The 6,361-nt window shown below is 58.9% G+C and overlaps 1 long non-coding RNA gene across 1 annotated transcript; it reads left to right on the forward strand.

Annotated features, from left to right (window-relative positions):
* The first annotated feature begins 285 nt into the window (after window positions 1-285).
* Window positions 286-5,813, forward strand: LOC113914190. The gene is made up of 3 exons (XR_003517405.1): window positions 286-362; window positions 3,315-3,406; window positions 5,492-5,813. It is a non-coding gene; the product is annotated as an uncharacterized LOC113914190 (long non-coding RNA).
* The last annotated feature ends 548 nt before the right edge of the window (window positions 5,814-6,361 follow it).

A 6,361-nucleotide genomic window follows, 5' to 3' on the forward strand; every position in this document is an offset into this window, starting at 1 on the left:
TGAGTCAAGCTGCTCAGCTGAGCCAAGGGAGGTCAAGAGGAGAGGGGAGCATGCAGCCTTGACCACGAGGCCCTGTGATTAGAAAATAAAGTGGAGCGCCCAGGTGCCTGGTGAGGCTAAGAAGCCGCCTGTGATGCTGGCAGTGAGGCGGCTGCTGGGAGCGGTGTGTGCCCACGGGAACCACAGAAGGATAAATGGGCACTGCTGGAGCAGGAAGGAGCCCTAAAGATTGGTTCTAACTGCCTTGTTTCACAGGTGGGGAAACTGAGTCTCCCAGAAGGGGAAATGATAAGCTCGAGGTAACACAGTACATTGGTGGCAGAAGTGAGACTACCTTCTAGACCTCCGGGCTCCTGGTGCAGGTACCCTCTCCTGCATGTGTCTGGCCCACCTTCCCTGCACCCCTCCAGCCCTCCATGCATTTGTCCTGCTGGGGAGAGTGAGGAGAGGCCAACAGGGCAGGAGGGTGGTGGGCAGAGTGTACCTGTAGTCCAGAGTCAGGGCTGGGCGGCTAGGGGTCATGTGCTAGGGTGGACTCAACTGGATGGTGGTGTATTCCACAACCTCTCCAGGCCCTGGCACGGTGGTCCATGACTCTGACACGAGCTCCAGGGTGGAGGTGTCCAGCTCTGCATAGTGGACGTCAGTGTCCTTTAGGCCAGAGCCCTAGAAATGAGACAGAGGGAGAAGTGGCAGGAGGGGGCAAGGTGGGTAAGGACAGGGACAGAGCACCTCAGGGCCGGGTGTCGGGATGAGATGGGGTGGTGTGGGAGTGAGGTGGGGGCATGAGGGAGAAAAGAGGGCCATGGCAAATTGTGAGGTATGGAGGGAGGGAGAGAGAGAGAACCAGAAAAACAATCTATCCGTGGCAACAGAGAAGACAGGGGTTTGGTGAAGGTGTTTACAAAATTGGTCACAAAGCATTTGTATGCACTGCTAAACTGCGTCCCTGTAGATCACTGGGGGGCTTTGGGGTGGGCCCGCTGAGAGGCAGGGTGCGTCCTGCTCCTGGCTCCGCTGTGCTTGGCTCCAAGACATTATTTCGGCCACCCTTCTCATTTTGCAGAGGGCAGAGACTGAGGCCTGCAGAGGGCAAGTGATGTGCCCGGGGTGCCAGGGAAGATGCTGGCAGAGCTGTGGTGCCATAAAATGGAACTTAAAGCCAGAAGACCTGGCTTTGAACTTTGGCTGGGCTTCTTGCTAGGGCTGGTCAGATTGGTTGACCCAACTGAGCCTAGTTTTTCATTTGTAGAATGTTGTAGGGGAGGAAAGCGTACGTGGATTTGCACTATCATGGGAATCTACGGCTCCAGCTTCTACCCTGAAACTGTATTACTTCCGATTCTTACTTGGATCTGGGAATTACCGGAACAAGAGGCACCGTGAGGCATCACTCTGGTGATGACTCACGCTATGGCTGGCCAAGCCCCTCTCCCTCACCTGGCCTCAGTTTCCCCTTCAGCAAGATGAAAGGGTAGCTCGATGACCTCTGAGGCCCTGCCAGCTCTTAGCTCTGGAGCTTTCCTCACCAGCTTCTCCTCAGCTCAGTGCCAGTGTTCAGACAGCTGGTCCTGTCAACAGAGCACGGGTGGAGGCTCTCCTAGGCCCGGGGGGGGGGGCAGGAGCCTGGGGGCAAGGAGGAGGGCTCCACATTGGGAGGCAGACCCCTGGGACCTAGGCTGGTGTCCACTCTTTTCACCTTGGTTGGGCTGCCTGCACAGCAGGGAGGCTGGGTGTCCTGATTTCAGTTCCTTTCAGCAATGCCCATCTCATGCCCATCGGTGACCAGTCAGGGACACGTGGCAGGGCTAAGATTAGAGCAATTAGCTGCTGATTTCCCAGAAGTGAAACTCACACTCTAATGCCTTTCCTTCTGCAACCCCCAGTGCTTCCAGAGCCTGCCTGGAGGCGAGGGGGGAGGTTGAGGGCACAGGAGACCGGAGACAGAAGGAAGGGAAAGGGGGCCAAAGAGACAGGAGGTCTGGCTCCCAAGCCATGATTTGGAGGGCCCAGGAGGGTGGTGGAGGGACGGGACGGTGGGCTCAAGGCAAGCAGGGCAGTGTGTGAGTAGCAGCTGCTGGGAGGAAAAGGCCTCCTGGAGGCAGTGCAGACCTGCCTCATCCCTGAGAGTCCCTGAGGCAGGAGGAGCTTGGTCTCCACAAGTGGAGACTCCCACAGATGGGAGGGGTGGCTGCTACTCTGGGATGGCATGAAGACCATCCTGCAGAGGCAGGGGATGGACACATTGATTATGATGTCCACTGTGTCCAGTGGCGCAGCAGGATGAATGGACCCTGCCTCTTGTCCTTCCCGTCATCATGCGGATGCCTTGGGACAGGTGCTTCCGGTGGATGGGAGGCCGGGGATGTTCGCACCGAGGCTATTGCTGAGAGACCATCAGTGTCCAGAAAATTTCTCTATGTGGACCCTTCCCAACTGAGTGCCGTCTATACGGAGCGGACTTGGTTCTGACCCCCACTGGGGCCTGAGAGACTGGGGGTGAAGGCAAAAGGTGGTTCGGGACTGTCTCACCCAGGTGCGTGGAGGGGAGTTCTCCAGTTCATTCTGTGGGTTCTGGCAGGGAGGGGTGCCCTGGATGCTTTGCCTTCAGCCTTAACAGAACTGTTTCACAGGTAGAGCAGTGACCTGACCCCTGCCAGGGGTGGGGGAGCCTTGGTGACAGGTCAGGGAGCCAGCGCCTTGTAGGCCAGGCACGGCCCTGGCCCTGGGCACCAGCTTGGCTCTGCCTCCGGGCCCCCTCCCATTGCAGAAGGCACACACCTTCCAGCCCAAGATCGGGGAACAGGTAGCAGTCATGCTCTGAGATGGCCCCTAGGAAACTCAGCCACCAGCTCCACCGCGAGCTCATAGATGCCCAGGTGTTCCTACACTCCGTTTTGGCTGGAGTGGTACCGACTGTGGAAATCCACCAGTCAGGTCTGCCGTGGGGGGCACTGCCCGGTGACAACCCAGCAGCCGCTGGACCCACCGTGGCATTGGCTGTGACCACACTTCCCCTGCCGTTCCCACCACTGAGGAGCGCGGCTGGGTACCCGTGTGGGCCCGTTCCCCGGGGCAGGACCTCTCTGACTCGGGCTGGGGGCTCCCTACCGGCCTGGCTGAAGCTCGCACAGCCGTGCTGCTGGGGTCTGAGACTCTCCCACATGCTCCTCCATCACCCCCTCCCCTTTCTCAGGGCCAGACCGTGTCTGACGCCTGTCCCCACCTTCTCCTGTCCCCTCCCCGTCATCCTTCACAGGCCTTCCCCAAGCGAAGCTCTTGGACATCAAATCTTGTCTTGCCGTCTCTTCTAGGAGGCCTTGAGCCCACACAAGCGATACCAGGCATGGTCTGAGAAAGTTGGAATTTGGGCCTGGTGGCAAGGAGGACCCAGTCCGAGGAGAAGGTGGGACGCAGAGTCCTGGCAGCAGCGGCAGCCCGGTGGTAACGCTGTCCCCAGTGGAGGCCTGGGAGGGCATCCTGGTGGAGGGGATCAGCTACCGTGATTCAGGCATTTGAGATGGGCAGGAACCAGCATCAGAGAAGCCGCGGAGTTGGCTGGTTGTTATTTAGTGACATGGGCACTTGTAGAGTGATAATGGGAAACCGCGGGCCACCAACAGTTAGAGGCTCAGTGTGAGAGCCAGAGGAACCTGGTGGTAGGGAGTTATCGAGAGCTCCTGCCTCCTCCCGCCGCGGAGGAGCGGACTGGGCAGAGGATCAGATCCAGGATTGGAGAATAAGCCGCACGGAGCTCCAGAGATGCTCAGCCAAGCCAGGTTTGCTGTGCTGAGGTCAGGGCTCTGGCTGGGAAGATCTGGAACTCTGCAACTGAGGTGAGGGTAAATGGATGTGTCCCTCAGAGCACGCAGATGGCCCACCTGTCCCCAGGGTGAACACCATTCGGTACTGGGAGACACTGCGAGGCAGCAGGCCCCTTCCTCAGGAGCTGCCCCACCTCTGTTCCTGGCTGCCAGGCTGATGAGTGAAGATAAAGCCCAGCAAGAGCCAGCCGGGGACAGCTGGCCTGATGAAGGAGGAGAGACTAGACCCAAGGAGAATACGGTGGCAGGAATCACCTAGCACATCCCAGCAGAAGCCAGGCTAGCCCTTCTGGGTTGGAATTCAAGGGTTCTTGACCAAAGGGGCCAGAACAAAGACAGGATAAGCAAGAATGCATTCACTTGGGGGCACTTTCTCAGGACATGGGGTTCAACACTCTGGCAAGGACCCAGAGAATGGGACAGATTCATTGCTAGGGGACATGGCATTTCCCATTGCAAGCGTAGAATTGGGGTTGCCGTGCTAACACCACATTGGACCCTTGGTTTGTGGGACAAGAGCCAAGAGGAAGCTTCTGGAACTGCCCCCCACCAGCCAAGACAGCCAATCAAAAGTGATGTCATACAGAGGTTGGGGAGAGGCTAAGGCCATCATTACAGCCCAAAAGGATGCAGGGGTGGTCTTTGTCTTAGCTCCATTTAACTCGTTGGTCTGCCTTACAGAAACCAATGGACCCCAGAGAATGACAGTTGACCACAGTAGACGTAATCAAATGGCAGCCTGTCTAAATGCCAGCAGACGTGCTAGCTCGGTGGAAAGTCTTGGAAAGGCCCCTCTAGGGTTCTGTGTCCCCAACAGGAAAATATATAGGTCCAGGGATCCAAGGGAAAAGAGTGGTCCCCCCGACCATCACTCCCAGTGACCCGGGGAGAATTTGTATTTCCTATCCTCACAGCTGTGGGCTCTGCCCCCACGGAAGTGTTAGCTCAGGCTGCCACCGGGCCAGTCGGCTCCTTGTGTCCAGCCAGCCCCACAGGAGCCCTTCTTGGTGGAGCTGCTCTGATCAGCAGGAGCAGGTGGGGTTGCTGTCACACGGCGGGGGAGGGTAGGAGGGGTGTGTGTAGGGCACAGGTGACCACTGGGGCTTCTCCTCCTTTGATGGTGAACGGGCACATGCAGCAGCCTGGCTGAGGAGGGTATGAGGGTCTGGGGCTCACACCCCCTCAGGAATGAGGATTTGGGTCGTTGCCCTGGGTAAGCTGCCAAGACCTGCTGAGGTGGTAGCTGAGCAAGGGGACACTAGAGGGGGTGTGGAAAGGAGAGATGAGTACCAGTTGTGGCCCTGAGATCTACTGGGGCAATGAGGGGGGGCCCACAGAGCAGGGAGCAGACCCCCGTGGTGCCAGGGTGGACCCTGGCATCCGTGGATGTGTGCGGTTCGGGTCCGCTGGGGGCAGCGTGGCTGCCCCCAGCGGAGCCAGATCCACCACCGCGTTTGTGCTGAGATCACAGTCCCCATCACAGTCCCCAGGCCGCTCCCACCAAGGACTGAGGGTGATGGGGATCCAACGCAGGACCCCTCCTGGGGGGTGCAGGAATCCTGCAGCTCGAGGACTCTCTCTGGGGCCTGCCCCAAACTTTTGTAGAATGCGCTGCAGCCTGAGACTTTTCCCAGCTAACCCTCCTTCCTTCCCCTCTCCCTTCCCAGGTGTCAGACCAGCAGCAGGGACTGACGGCTGTCCCCACCTGCTCCCTCCTTGGTCCTTCACAGCCGTCCCCCACCAGTGGCTCTGCACATCTAGTTCCATCTTGGTGGCTCCTTCTTGAGAGACCTCAACTGACACCATGGTTGCAGGACTCCATCCTTCTGGAGGTCGTTGGGTGTAGTCTTGTGCTCGCAGTCTGGGCTTTGTCCTCACAAGACTGAGGAGATGGAAGCCCCTCTCCTTAAGTATCCGGCAGGGTCTCCTCCTCCCAGCTCTCCTAGACATCTGGACAGTCCTTCCTGAGTTCTAGCCTAGAGTCACCAAGCTCTGCCAATGGTACCTGCCACCTGAGTGACGTCCTGGCCCAGAAACCTTGCTAGATATTGAGGGCTGTGCGGCAGGCTTGGTCAGCGCCCTCGGGTATGCGCGCAGCATGGCGATGGGGCCGCCTAGGCAGGGGCTGCGGAGCTTGGGTGAGGCTCTAGCTCTGGGCCCCCAGGCCCCCGGCAGCCCTCCCACTCCCCTCCGGAGCCCTGCCTCCGTGAACAGTGCACGCTCTCGGCCTGGCTCCCTCTCAGCACTTGTTGGGAAGGAGAATTGACAACATCGGTAACGTGAGTTGTATACAAACTGCACCTCCAACAGCCCTGAGGGCTGGGGAGCAGTCCTCTCCCAGCCCCGTAATTGCTCTGTGGGCCAAACGGAACACACTTCTTTTGGTGAGAACGCCAGTGTCTCCCCAGGACGCCAGAGTTGACCTCCCTACGCCACCCTCCAGGCCACTCTCGTGTGCACCCACCCACCTCAGTGCCCTAATCGCGTGGCCTCTGGCTTCAGAACATAGGATGTCCCCAGCACCCGGCCCCACCTGC

This window comes from Zalophus californianus, chromosome 11, assembly GCF_009762305.2.
Source record: "Zalophus californianus isolate mZalCal1 chromosome 11, mZalCal1.pri.v2, whole genome shotgun sequence".
Lineage (NCBI taxonomy): Eukaryota > Metazoa > Chordata > Mammalia > Carnivora > Otariidae > Zalophus > Zalophus californianus.